The following is a 13,868-nucleotide window of genomic DNA, read 5'->3' as shown; positions in this document are numbered from 1 at the left end:
TTTGCAGCCTTTACGATTATTATTAAAAATTAGGATATGATTAGGGATAACAGGTCCATATTCTTTTATTATTTGTAAGTTTGGTATGTTTAAATCTTGTGTATTCAGTCTGGTCCTTACAGCAGTTCTTAAACTTGCATATTCAATAAAGTTTGTCATTGGATTTATTTGTTTCAATTTTTCAAAGCTTATAAAAGTTCCATTAATATTAAGTAAATCACTAACAAAAATAAATCTTGTATTGGCAAAGCTTTTAAAAAATACTGATTTATTGTCTACTGTAATTTTCGGATTGTACCATATATTATCATTTATAACCTGGGGTTTACTTATTAATACATTTTGCTCCTGTATTTTTAACCAGCTAATGAACACCTCTTTCCAGAATGAATTTCCCAAAGTTTTACATAAACTATATGAATAATCTGTGCCATTCCTCCATATTTCTGGGATTTTAATTTTCAGAATGGATTCTAGAAGCTTTACCCATTTTGTATCAGCCCTAATAAGTCTTTTTATCCAAGTGGATTTGAGTGCGGTAATAAAATCCCTATAATCAATCATTTTGAGACCTCCATGGCAGTAATCTTGTACAATTATACTCTTCTTTACTCTATGCACTTTACCACCCCATAAAAATTGAAAAATATCATTTTCGAAGTTTTTCAAGTAATCAGTACTTGGGTTGGGTAATGTTAGTATTAAATTATTTAATTTTGGTATTAATAATGTCTTAATGACTGTGATTCGCCCAATAGGGGTTAATTTTCTTGATTTCCATTGATTTATTAATTTTCTTATTTCTGAGAGTTTCATCTAGTGTTACTGATCATTAACATTTTGATATTTAGGATTAACATTTTAGTACTGGTCTTGAATTAAGAAAAACTCTGGAGATTTTGGAAAGTATTCTTATCATATCGATGCAATATATGCACCCATTTGGTCAAATGTGGTTCAAACACCCGTGTATTTTACATTTATAAATACCACAAAGGACGTTTATATTCACCGGTAACTACAGTGAATCATTAAATTTCGTGGATATTATGATTGGGTTCATGCAGCTACTTCTTGTTTTTGCAAGATACTTGCTTCTATCCCCCAACTATATACACACGGTCCTCACAGTCTACCATCTCTGCGACATGAAATTCCCGTTCAGCTAATAAAGTGGTCAATTCTCGTAATAATAAAATGACATCGTTAAATTAAAAGGTATCGGCATATAAAGACCAAAAGATCAAGAAATATCACTAAAGAATGCCTATCAGCAAATAAAAAAAGTTTTAGCAGGAAAAAAATTGTCAAGAAGTCGTATTGTAGTAAAAAATGCATGGCCATAAAAGGGCGAAACACCAGCATGTAATAAAGAATTATCAGCTTGTACAAAACACTGTTTAAGAATTTATAGATAAGAGGAACCAGCAAGTTAAATCAAAATATCGATTTGTAATGAAGATTATTATAAGCATATCATGACGAAGGATCAGCATCAAATGACGAATTATCAGCAGGTGCAATATGTACGTAATTATGACCTGTCTTATCTGACTTATATATGGATAACGTTGCATTACATTTCGTTGTATGCTGATACTTTGTCACTATATAGTCGATGGTTTGGTTCGTCTGTATTCCTATACTTTGTCATACTATGATATACTTCTTTGATGATACAAATGGAACGCTCCTACTGTCTTGCTTTCAAGAGGTTCAACGGTTGTAAACCAGCTTACGACAAAATATAGTTCTGTATATATACAACATGTAACAAAGTATCAGTTAATAATGTCGAAGTGTTACACTAAAGTATCAGCATTTCAAGGTATATTGTGTTTTACGGTACGATCGTTGCATGGGACTAGCGCAACATATGATTAAATAATAAATAATGATGAATTGATAAAAAAAAATAGCAACTGAAATGAATTTGAATGCAAAATAAAAAACAAAATACTTTTTTCGTTAAATTAATATCATTAGATAATATAGGATATTTACTTTTATTATGAGAAAAATATATAACGTCAGGTGCCTGTGTGGTGTCTCTCCTGAAAATTCAGGGTCACGAATAACCGAAAAATGCAGAAATTACCGTAAATATAGTGAATAAAATAAACACCTTGACAATACTTTTTAAAACGAACTCAATTATTCATCAATTGTGGTAATATCAATAACAGGATTATATGAACCACATTTGACCAAATAAATTCAACTATTGTATACAAATTCTAAGACTACTTTCCAAAATTGTTGCTGCAGATTTTTTGATTCATTTTGAACATCAACTCCTGTTCAAGAACAGTGCTATTCTTTGGGCTGTTTTCACGATGTCTAAAATTGAATGCAGGCTATATAGCCACATGAAGTAGGGTTTGTCCCACTTATTGCATGGGAGTTGATTCTTGAAAAATATTTAAATAAATGTCCTCGATTAGAAATGAACATGAACGTAAAAATGTAATTTAAAAAATAATAGAATTATCATAATTATATTAAATTGAATAAAACCTCGATTTTGAAACCACTCACCTTATACTTTCTGATTTGCAAACTATAAATCGTGAAAACAAATGTAAAGCGATATGCATTTTAATTGTCTTGCACTCGTTTCAGATGTTTGTAGGTGTAAACTGGTACATAAATTGATCAACATGGAATGACAGTTGATGTGCAATGTATCATTAACTAAATTTAACTTTATTTAATGTTGAAGTTAACGGAAGCAGCGATTCGAATTATCGCAAAACATACCACTCCCCCTTAACAAGTTCGGGGTTCATACGTTTAGCTTAGATATGATAAACAAATGTATTAAGAAGTAGTAATTCATATACATGAGCTCTAACCTTGGAATTTTATCACTAGCTACCTAATGGTTAACCTTTTTTTTAAATTTCACGAAATACAAATTTCGTTTTTATCTCCAAAACTATTAATCAAAGAAACCGATATTTTAAGTATATATTAATTTATATCTTATGTAGTTTTTATATAACTTATATATTCATTAACATTAAATTTGCTCGTCCATTTCAAAATTAATTTTAATCACAGAGTTTTTGATGTATATTATTGAGTCATACTGTCAAACTCAATTTCATCAAATAAAACATTTTACTACTGTCAAATATCCAAACAACTATTTGTGTCTCAAAACAAATTGGCTCTGATAATACTTTTAAAATTTTATATTTGTTTTTTTGAGTTGTAAAACTCAATGGGAACGCAAATGATGAGTTTTTAAATGTTAAAACGTGTGTTTTAATGCAAGTTTTCTATAGTAAAATAATAAATAAATGTAGTAATGATCGACTGTTCTATTTGGGACATATTTGTTTTTTTAAGATGCCGGACCAAATCATAATGTTAGTCTTTGGAACTTATAAAAATATTAATCAGTTTTGTTTCTTCTTTTGAAATCTTACAAGACATATCTTTACTGTTTCTGTAAAATGATATGGTTTTATTTCTTCTTTTTGTCTTTTAAAAAAATAGATAATTGGAAATCAAAATCTGTACATATCAATTACAAATTTTGATCACTAATGAGTAATTCACAGAATTTTGTAAAAGATATTCCCATAAGAACCCTGTTTTATAGTTTTATATTGTATCATAGAGACCAACATGTTGAGAAAGAAGGGAGTGAAGGAAGTTTCTAATCCCAGTAGAACGTATACGTTCCACATTTTTATTGCATTGCTGACCAAAACTGTTGTAAAAATGAAACGTGTTGTTTCTTTCCTTTTCTTTCTTTTTTTTTTGCTTAATGCTTCTCAAAACTTTCGATTGAAAATGTACGTCACTGCAAACATGGAACTTACATGTAACATGCATCCCTTAACTAATTAATCGTAATATATTAGATACAGTATGATGATATAATTAAAATATTTGGCGACTGTTAGGTGTTCTATTATCGTAGCTTTTCACCAATCGGAATAAAATGAAGTGCACGTATGACCATAAGAATTGAGAGGTTAGATGTTAACTAAGGCAGAACTTCATGACTGCAACAACACTTCTCTGGCGTGAGAGAAGATCAATACAGAACTTTTTGGTATCAATTCGTATTATGGCACCAAACACTCCAACGTTTAAAACATATTTACCCAACATATGTACCCACTTTCAATCAACTGAATATAAAACGGGTGTCAGCGGTCTTACATGCATATCAATTTAACATGGATTTTCATGTTTCTTAGACCACAAATCAAAATTTATAGATCAGTTTAAATAAAATCAGTGTTTGATGCACTTTATTGCATGATAATTGTATTATGAATTTCTTTTTAGTTGACGATATTGATCGAATTTTTTTTTAGAGTTCTTGTTCAAGGATCGACGATTAAATTCCATAAATGGAATGGGACAACTCTTTAAGGCGTTATTGGTTCTAATAGAAGTGTAAGCGCATTTGATAGCGTCGATTGATTTGGACATGGTGGTTTAACTTTTCACACACGATGTCTTTGAGTTGATCAAATAAATTCCGATTCTGAATAGTTTTGAATAATTCACTTATTCTTAAATGAATGAAGTGCATAACGTTAGTCGTATGCTCTTTTCTCTATTATTGTAGAATTGAAATATTCATCCTTATTTAAGGTAAGGATATTTCTGATACGAGAGATAACTTCTGTAGAAAATAATCTCACTTTGTTTCTGTTAACTCACAATTATTAAGGCATGTAGCAATAAGGAAGGCAGTGCTGGGCCCCAATTTATGTTGGAAGGCGACATTTATTTAATATTCAATTAAAAATAAATTTCAACGAAACGAACTGAACCCAAACTTTTGGCAGGGAAAAAAGTAAAAAAAAACTTTTACAAAAAAAAAAAAAAAAAAATACAAGAAGCGAATCATATTTATCAAAATTTCAATGAGACAATATCTACATATATACCCCTTCCCCTCTCCCAGTGGATTATTATTTTTTATAAATATTACTAAATTTTATGTACTACATGTAGATCAGTACATGAACAATACGTGTTTGATGTTTTAGGTCAGAGACTTTTGGAATTTGAAATTTTGCTCTCTCTATTTATAGCTCGTTCACAAAGGTGAATGAATTATAACTGAGAAAAACGTGACCAAACAATTACAAACTCCAGACTTAGTTATCGTCGTTTGAAACTTAAATAAGGGTTTTCTTATCTGAGAGAGCAGATATGTGACAACAAAATTAAAAAATAACAATATAACATTTTATTCAAAACAATATATGATTATACCAATTACTGAAAGATTCAATTGATCCCCTTTTGTGTTATAACAAAATGCTCTCACGACTGGTTTACATTTTTAGCATTTCTAAAACATTTGGATCCATTTACATGTACTATTATCTTATCCAAATTTAAAAACAGAAAACCTTTCTGATTAATTAGAAACTGTGGCAATTTATCATGTACTGTATTTAGAACATGTATGTAAAACTTTCCATAGTCTATGATAAAAAAAGATAACTCTTGCTAATTGAAGCAATTTTTGTTACAAATCTATACAGCAAAGTGCTATTCTGAACTAAAAAGTAGCGCTTCATTATGTTTTGTAATAGGACTTGGCAAAGTATATAACTAAATGTTATTTTCATATACAGTTAATATTTTTAATTTTATGCTGCGATGGTAAAATTTGGCTTTTTATTTTCACTATATGTCTAGTTTTCTTCATATCATGATTAGACACATTATCAATTTTGGAAAATCTAGCAGCGCTTCATTACTTCAACTTTGTTTCATTTGAATCTATTGATATTGACTTTCATATAATCAATATGAAATTTAAAAAAGAAAATCTATGGTTAAATAAGTAGCAGAGGGATATGACACCTTAAATCATGTTTGTTGCAATCTCGCGATAGTATGTCTTGTTATCAGCGTGCATAGTTAAAAAAATACGAATTATAAAAAGAATTTGGGAATATATATATATATATATATATATATATATATATATATATATATATATATATATATATATATATATATATATATATATAAATCATCTGAGCATTGAATGCTTATTTTAGGATGTTGGCGGTTCTTTAATACACCAGGCGGTGTATTCAACTGTGTTTTGTTTGGCCGAGTCCGCAGATGATTTAATTTGCCCTAAACGAATTTTATAAATATTGTGATAAGTGAAAACGCACTGTGAATATTAGTAAAAAAATCGTTATATTTTCTAAAGGTCGTCAACCCAAACATGTCTTTACTTATAATGGTTAATAATGACCAGTTATAGTTTATAGAAATTTATTTATCTTGGTTTTCGTTTTTTTTAAAGAACAAGTTCATTTTTAAAGCAAAAAATAAAATAAAAACCCGACTATTTGAGCAAGCACAGAAATCCATGTTCGTAGTTATAAGGTAAATAAAAACTTTACCTTTTAATTAGATTTATTTGATAAACTTGTTGTACTAGTTTTATTGTATGTATTTGAAGTCTAGGGTTATGAAACTATTGACATTATTGAACGTGTCCATTTAAAATATTTAAAACATATACTTAATTTGAAAAGCTGAACATCTAGTTACATGGTATATGGTGGACTATTTCCTCTGTACATAACACTATTTTTACTAGAGTGGTTTCATTTTGGGTCAACATTATCAATAAAAGTGAAAATAAGTTAGGCAAAATTACATATATGTATGTACGTATACTTTTTTGATAAAGGACAAATACAAAATCTATGGCTATACTCTATAAAGTATTTTAGACAATTGCAGACTTTCAAATGTATGGTGTGATCATGAATCATACCATTATAACATCAATTGGATTAACACAACTATTAACCAAAGGTTCAGAGATCAGGTTTTACAAAAATGGCATAACGAGATCAGTTTTTAGCTACAGATTACTGTTCTCCTCCTTATACTAAACATTTTGTGAAATCATGTCTTCAAATAACTATACAACATTTAGAAAATTGTGTTTGTTTACTACAAAAATTAACCAAATTGTTTATTCGCCCCAGTTACTTTTTTTTCACTTTTACATGTACAACTTTATTGTATATATGTAGATTATTTTTTCATGTATTTCATGTACCATTAAATGGGTTTTCTGTGAAATTAGACTGAACTAAACTTAGACAAATTGAAGACAGTTAGCGTTAGCGGTTTGATAATTTGTCTGCATCGCTTGGTGTGAGAATTTATGAATATTTTTTAAAAAGTACGTATCATATTGGTTATGTAAATTTGCCTGAACGTTTCATTTAATCTTTTAATTTGATCAGTCAATAATAAATACAATCAAAACGCATGATTACGTTTTTATTTGTGCTCATGGTGCATGAATTAGCTAAGTGCATTCGAAGGAGATTGAACGTCGCAGATTTCCAATGCAAACATATAGCGAAATATACACTGAATGCAAATATATTTCTTTATCGATCCATAAAATAAATTATAAGTGTGTCAAGGGACTTTAACCCCATAACTGTACGCTTACGAACAAGTATATAAACTTGCGCACACTTTTTTGATGTGGAACATACATGTATCTATGTAAAAGAAGTGGATGTCAGACCTAAAGAATGAATCGCAACACCCAACCCTCAAGAACGTTTGCTCATGGTTAGTTACCACTCCAAATTGTTTATGAATATTGCATTATATATATACTTACCTCTAACCTAAAATATTTAATATGAGTTCAAGAGTTTCGAAATACGCCACTCTATTACTTTTGTTTTCTAGGTGTACAGACAGCAAACCATACAGTGCAGATCACTGAGACAGAATCGGGCTTTGATGCATTTTATTGGATGGTAGTTGTAATATGATTAACTTTCTGAATTAATGACTCAACAATCAATGAGAAATATTGTGAAAGGAGCGATAATCAAACGGCACTTTAAATGCAATTAGACAACTCTTGCTGATAGACAAATAGGTGAGAAAAGTAAGCTATTCTCGTATTAACTTGTTATATGTTGCAGGCATGTGGCAACGCGGGAAGGAGGGACCAATTCATCCATATTTTTTTTTACCGACATTGGCCCTTTTTTCTACATAGAGAAACTTAATTCTTATCAGATGCAACTGGCTTTTCCACTTATTACGAAAAGTATGATTTATTACATTGAAAATTAATGCATAAAATTTTTTAAGCGTAGTTCTTGCACTAAATAGATTGTTCTATCGTTAAAATGACAAAACTTGGTCTATCTTTTGTAAATGTCGCGTATGAATTTAAAAAAGTCACTTTTAGAAATGTATTTGTTGGAAAAAAATGTCTGGTACTTGTATTTTAAAAAAAACCCAAAACAAAACATCATCCACGGTGGGATTCGAACCCACGACCTCTGGATTAGAAGTCCAGCGCGCTATCCACTGCGCTACGCGGACATGATACACCTGTGGATATTGTGCAATCAGCACAGGTAACAGTAAATTATAAGACATATGGATATACGGACAACATAGTTCTATTTTCATCTTCATTCCAATAGCATAAATGAATGAACCTTTTAAAATACCAACCAATTCAAAACTTGTTATTCTAACTCTTCCTATCATCAAGAAACTAGGTTATGTCATATTTTAATTGGTAAAATATATTATTATGCAGGTAAGGTCACTAGTTTAAGAAACTCTTTGGTGTTGAGAAGAAATTTTTAGAACGCCTTTATAATATTGATTTGTTCTTTTTTTATCTATTTGAAACAAGATTGGTTTTGTTGAATTTGTTTTAGTAGGTCTGAAGAAGACACCCCCCCCCCCAACAAACAAATCCAACAAAAACCAACAACGAAAAAAAAAAACCAACAAAAAAGAATAAATATTGCAAAATAAAAGCACCCCCCTCCAAAAAACCCCCCATTGATGTACATTGATCAAAGCAAACTTATATTTGAATATTCAGTTTGTTCAGATGCAGATCTTTGTGCAATAGAGCCCAACTGGGTAATTCTATCCTCACTTTACTATTTCGTGTCAACGATGGCATCACTGTATTTCGTTTATCAATGGCAAAATGTTGATAAAACGTTAGAGGCCATAAAATTTTTATAACAATATACTTATGAAATGAGATTAGATCAAAAAACAAAATAACACCACATGTAAAACCACCACCCCATCCCCCAAAAGAAAATCAAAACAAAAAACAAAAACAAAAGCTAATAACACCCACAACCAGAAATAAACAAAAAAGAAATCATGGCAATCAAAACAATCATCTATAGTTTATAGTACGTATAAGTAAAATTAACTCAATTTAAAATTGCAGCTCTATGAATGATAAACAACTTGACGTAAGGTAATCATGCGAAAAAATGCACAATTTCTACTTCAATGTACATTTCATTGCGTAAATTTTTGCTTATTTGACATATGTACCGTTTTTTGTCATTATATCTTTCATAATAAAAAATATTACGGTTAATTTGAGTGACTTTTTCCAGGTATGTTAATCCATCTTGATAGTCTAACAAAGGGCAATATTCAGCCTTTTAGACAGTTAAACAATTTCATTCCGTAAAAAAAAAATTGTAAAATGTTCTTGATTTTTTAAAATTAGAAAGAAATTAGATTAGATGAAAGATAACTTGAATTTGCCATTACAAGGTGTCACATATTGCAATGAAATCACAGTTCAAATTGCGTACACAGCACGTATAGCAATATGGTATATCCAATGCTGTCCAAATCGCAGGGGCTGAGCTAACCGCTATATCCTAGATATGTTAATAGCTCTTACTCAGCTGCTAGTTCTTTGAGTTGATTAATTCAATAATTTTGAATAACTCACGCATTTATTAAGTACGGTGCATACTAATTTCCATTTTCCCTATTATTGTAGAATTTATGATATTCACCCTGAATGACCTGATTGAAATTATATTTGTTACAATCTCGCGGTAGTACTAGTCTTGTTAACAACCCGCATAGTTAATGCGAATTAAAAAAATTATCTCGGACTATCGAAAAATAAACAAAGAACGCCAAGTTTTTAATGCTATTCAGCACATGAAAAGATAAATATTAAAAATTGTCTGAGTGTTTTATTTCTTTAAAAAATGTTTTTAAAGTATTTCTTTGGTATGAAAACAATGAAAATTTATTCTCCCAAACTTTCCAGATCAATTATAATCATTTTAAAAGAAAAAAATCCATTACCATTTAACACCATATATAACAGAATCATCATCACCTAGAATCTCCTCTTATCAAAAGACACAAACTCGCCTTTAAGAGAATCAAATGCAATGTACAGGAAATCTTTCATCCTTCAGTTGTTTACAGTTAAAAACTGAAGAATATTAAAAATTAAATATATAAAAAAGGCCGACTGAAGTCTAAATACCTTTAGTCAATGGGAGATACTTTATGCAAGAAATCTGTACCTGTAATGTTAGTTTTTATATTCCATGACTGTTGTTCTCAGACAATGAGCCAACGAACACATATACATGACTGTATAAAAACGTTGGAATATTTGCTGATGAGGAATATATATTTGTGAAAATGAAGTGGCTGTCAGACCGTAAGAGGTGCAATGAAGAGGATCATAACAACCCTCATGCGAGTAGATCCATTCTACACACCTTACCTCTAGAACTTTCTCTTATGGTTAAATACCACTCCAGATGGTTATGAATATTGCACAATATATATACCCACCTTCAACTTATGGCATTTTAAATGAGTTTCAGAGTTTGGAATATACATCACTCTATTACATTGTGTTTTGTAGATGTACAGACAAATGTCATAAAGTGCAATTCACAGCGACAGAATAGGTCTTTGGTGTATTTACTTGCATGGTAATTATAAAAAAAATTATTTTCAGAATGAATGATTCAACGATTAATGAGAAATATTATGCAAGGAGTGATAATCGAACGATATCAGCAAATGAATAGGACAACTCGTGCTAATACAAGTAAGGTACATATACATGTAAGTAAACCTTTTAACGTAATTTTATGTTGTAGGCATCACGGGATGGAGGGAGAGGTCTGATCATCCATGATTGTTTTATGTCAAATGACATCGGTCTCAAATTATTTTTGCTAATCCAACTTGTTCTTCTTTTTTAAAGAGACAGCGTGAATTATGAATAATGAAAATTGATGTATCAATAGGCAATACCCGGTTTCCCCCCAAGGTAAAAAAAATTGCAAACCAACCTCAGATTTAGGATCTTAGATATGTACAATGTATATGCACAAAAATGCGTTTATTTTTGTGCATATTTGATTCTCCAAATTCAAAGAATTAGAAAAAGAAATGATTAAAAGACTCAGGTTGTCATACATATAAGCAATAGTGTGTTTATATTGATGAAACTATTATTATTTGCAACTGCAGCCTTAATTAGAAACATTACTAGTAAGTACCGATATAGTATCAAATCGGTGTTATAACTAGTAACCATTTATACGACTTTTGCCATTGATGATACAAGTACATAAGACTGCTATAAGAATCTGTTATCCACAGATTAACAGATTAGGCTTATATAATTCTGCTACTAATTTTGATCATGATATATAACCAGTTTATTTGTAAATATGTGCAAAAGTTTGTATATCTTTTGTAAAGTTGTGTAGAAATTAAAGTGTCACAATGGTCACATTACCTTGCTTTTCTAAAAAGGTGTTGGATTTTGATAGAAAAATTAACATCCACGGTGGGATTCGAACCCACGACCTCTGGATTAGAAGTCCAGCGCGCTATCCACTGCGCTACGCGGACATGTTAGTTAATTAATATTGCGCAATGAGCACAGGTAACAACAATATACTATGTAATAATAAAAATATACATAGAATATATTCTCTCCCAATCCTCAAATCATAGACAAATTTAAACCTTTTAAAATGTCAACATTTAAAGCGTTTAAATTCAAATCTACCTATCATCAGGAGCATTTGTATATATTTATTTGGGTTAAAATAAATATATCTAGAAAATACTTATTTCACAAACTCCTTGTTTCTGAGAGAAATATTTTAAACCATTCTTATTTATATCCTTGAATCAAATCCTTTCCTTTAAGAATGTATCTAACCAAAGTTGAAATTGGTTCAATGGCCTTGGAGAAAAAAAGGTTAAGGTAATTAACGGACGCCGGACTAAAATGAATCAATAAAGCTCTTATTCTTGGCTCATGATCGGGCGATCTGGAAATGATATAATGACAATTAATCAAAAGCAATGAAATAAAGACACTGTATACAGTTGAATATCAATTATGGCTATAAACTTTGATAAAAGTTTTAACTCTTTGACCTATAACACTGTGCCGGATAATAATGCCAGTGCCAAGGTGGCATTTTTGCACCTGCGTAAGATGCAGTTTCGGAAAAGCGCATCTACACAAAATGATAGACCATTGTATAATTAGTATATAGCCACTTTTTTCAGTGTGTTTCACCTGGCAGGTGAGATATTAACCTTTAAAAATATATATCCCATAGAAAAATGATAATTCCCATAGGAGATATGATTCTCCTACAGAAGATATTGACAATCCTCTAGGATTGTCGAAAAATCCTACAAGAATTATATTTCCTATAGAATAATGGTACTTCCTGTAAGAATTTGATTCAGACAGGAAGTTTTCCTATAGGAAATTAAGATTTCCTATCGGATTTATCAAATCCTGTGGGAATTGAAATTCCCATATGAAGTGAGGTGAGATACAATGTTGACAAAGTTGATTGTAAACTCTTTAAGCAATGATCTATCATTTGGCATAGGCCTACTTGAATTTTTCGATATATGCAGCTTAGAAGGGTGCAAAATTGCCACCCTGGTATTGGCATAATTATCCGGCACAGTGTTCTATGTTTCAATGCTCATGTCTAGTTCGCAACCTTTTACTTTACATTTGTAAGTTGTTGCAATAGAACTCCTCCTCATGGAAAGCTGCAAATAAAACTCTACCATAGGCACCCCCATGCTTATGACGTCACCTGTACTTTTACTTTCTAGTGGACAAATACATGTTAACGTGTTTTTTTAACATGTTATGGCTATGCATTATCATTATTGATCAGATGAACTAAAAACCAATCAACTATAAAGCGATATCATAGAATTTGATATTCAAAAAGTGTTGATACAAATTACTCAAACCAGCTAAATATTGAAGGATGTATATATATATATATGTATATACATAAACTTCCAAGAACACGGAAACAACTAGATCTTCAAATTGCATTATTCTATGTCAATGAGAGAAAAATTTTGACCGTCTAAGAAAATGATCATTTCGTCATCAAGTAGTCTCAAGCCTACCCAATTTAATTCAAATAAGTAAAGGAACAAACTGCAGGTCAGAGTTGTCATTTACATATCATAAAGATAAATGTGTCCTTATTAAAAAGAAAATGACTATTTGCAACTATCGTCTGAGTAAAGGATACCCCAGAATATCTGATACCATTTACTCTTCGAATAACTTTTGATTCAATTTATTTCTCACAAAAATCAAATGCATTTTTATAAATGTATATGATGTAAATTTTCACGCAACAAATTTCACAAACTTTCATAAGGTTTTGAAAATTGGGCGTTGTTTATAAAAACACAACAAATTTAAAGAGAGTGCCAGTCAAAATGACGTCTTTTTTTATATCAATGATGACGTTAAGGGGGATGTGCGGCCATCTTGTACATTTGAGGATAAGATTGTAAAGTTTCTGCCCAAAACTGGCCAAAAAGGATGCCAGAAGATAAAAACGCAATAAAAATGTCCTACATATCGTTTTGTTTAAAACGTATGCATACAAGAACAGGACAATGCCTTTTTAATCAGTCAGAACAGCCGTGGAACTGCAAAGTTACAGACTTATCTTGAAGATTTAAAAGTCGGAAAA

At 30.5% G+C, this 13,868-nt stretch overlaps 1 long non-coding RNA gene and 2 other non-coding genes across 3 annotated transcripts; 1 reads left to right on the top strand and 2 right to left on the bottom strand.

Annotated features, from left to right (window-relative positions):
• The first annotated feature begins 7,486 nt into the window (after positions 1-7,486).
• LOC128158420 (uncharacterized) lies at positions 7,487-8,172 on the top strand. Its single transcript, XR_008239982.1, has 3 exons — positions 7,487-7,608; positions 7,732-7,802; positions 7,974-8,172. It is a non-coding gene; the product is annotated as an uncharacterized LOC128158420 (long non-coding RNA).
• A 137-nt stretch (positions 8,173-8,309) lies between these two features.
• Trnar-ucu (transfer RNA arginine (anticodon UCU)) lies at positions 8,310-8,382 on the bottom strand. The gene has a single exon. It is a non-coding gene; the product is annotated as a tRNA-Arg (tRNA).
• A 3,281-nt stretch (positions 8,383-11,663) lies between these two features.
• Positions 11,664-11,736, bottom strand: Trnar-ucu (transfer RNA arginine (anticodon UCU)). Its single transcript has one exon. It is a non-coding gene; the product is annotated as a tRNA-Arg (tRNA).
• Between the last annotated feature and the right edge of the window lie 2,132 nt (positions 11,737-13,868).

Source organism: Crassostrea angulata, chromosome 8, assembly GCF_025612915.1.
Source record: "Crassostrea angulata isolate pt1a10 chromosome 8, ASM2561291v2, whole genome shotgun sequence".
In the NCBI taxonomy this organism is placed as follows: Eukaryota; Metazoa; Mollusca; class Bivalvia; order Ostreida; family Ostreidae; genus Magallana; species Magallana angulata.
Note: the sequence above shows the minus strand (reverse complement) of the source record. Positions and strands in the feature narration are given on the sequence as shown.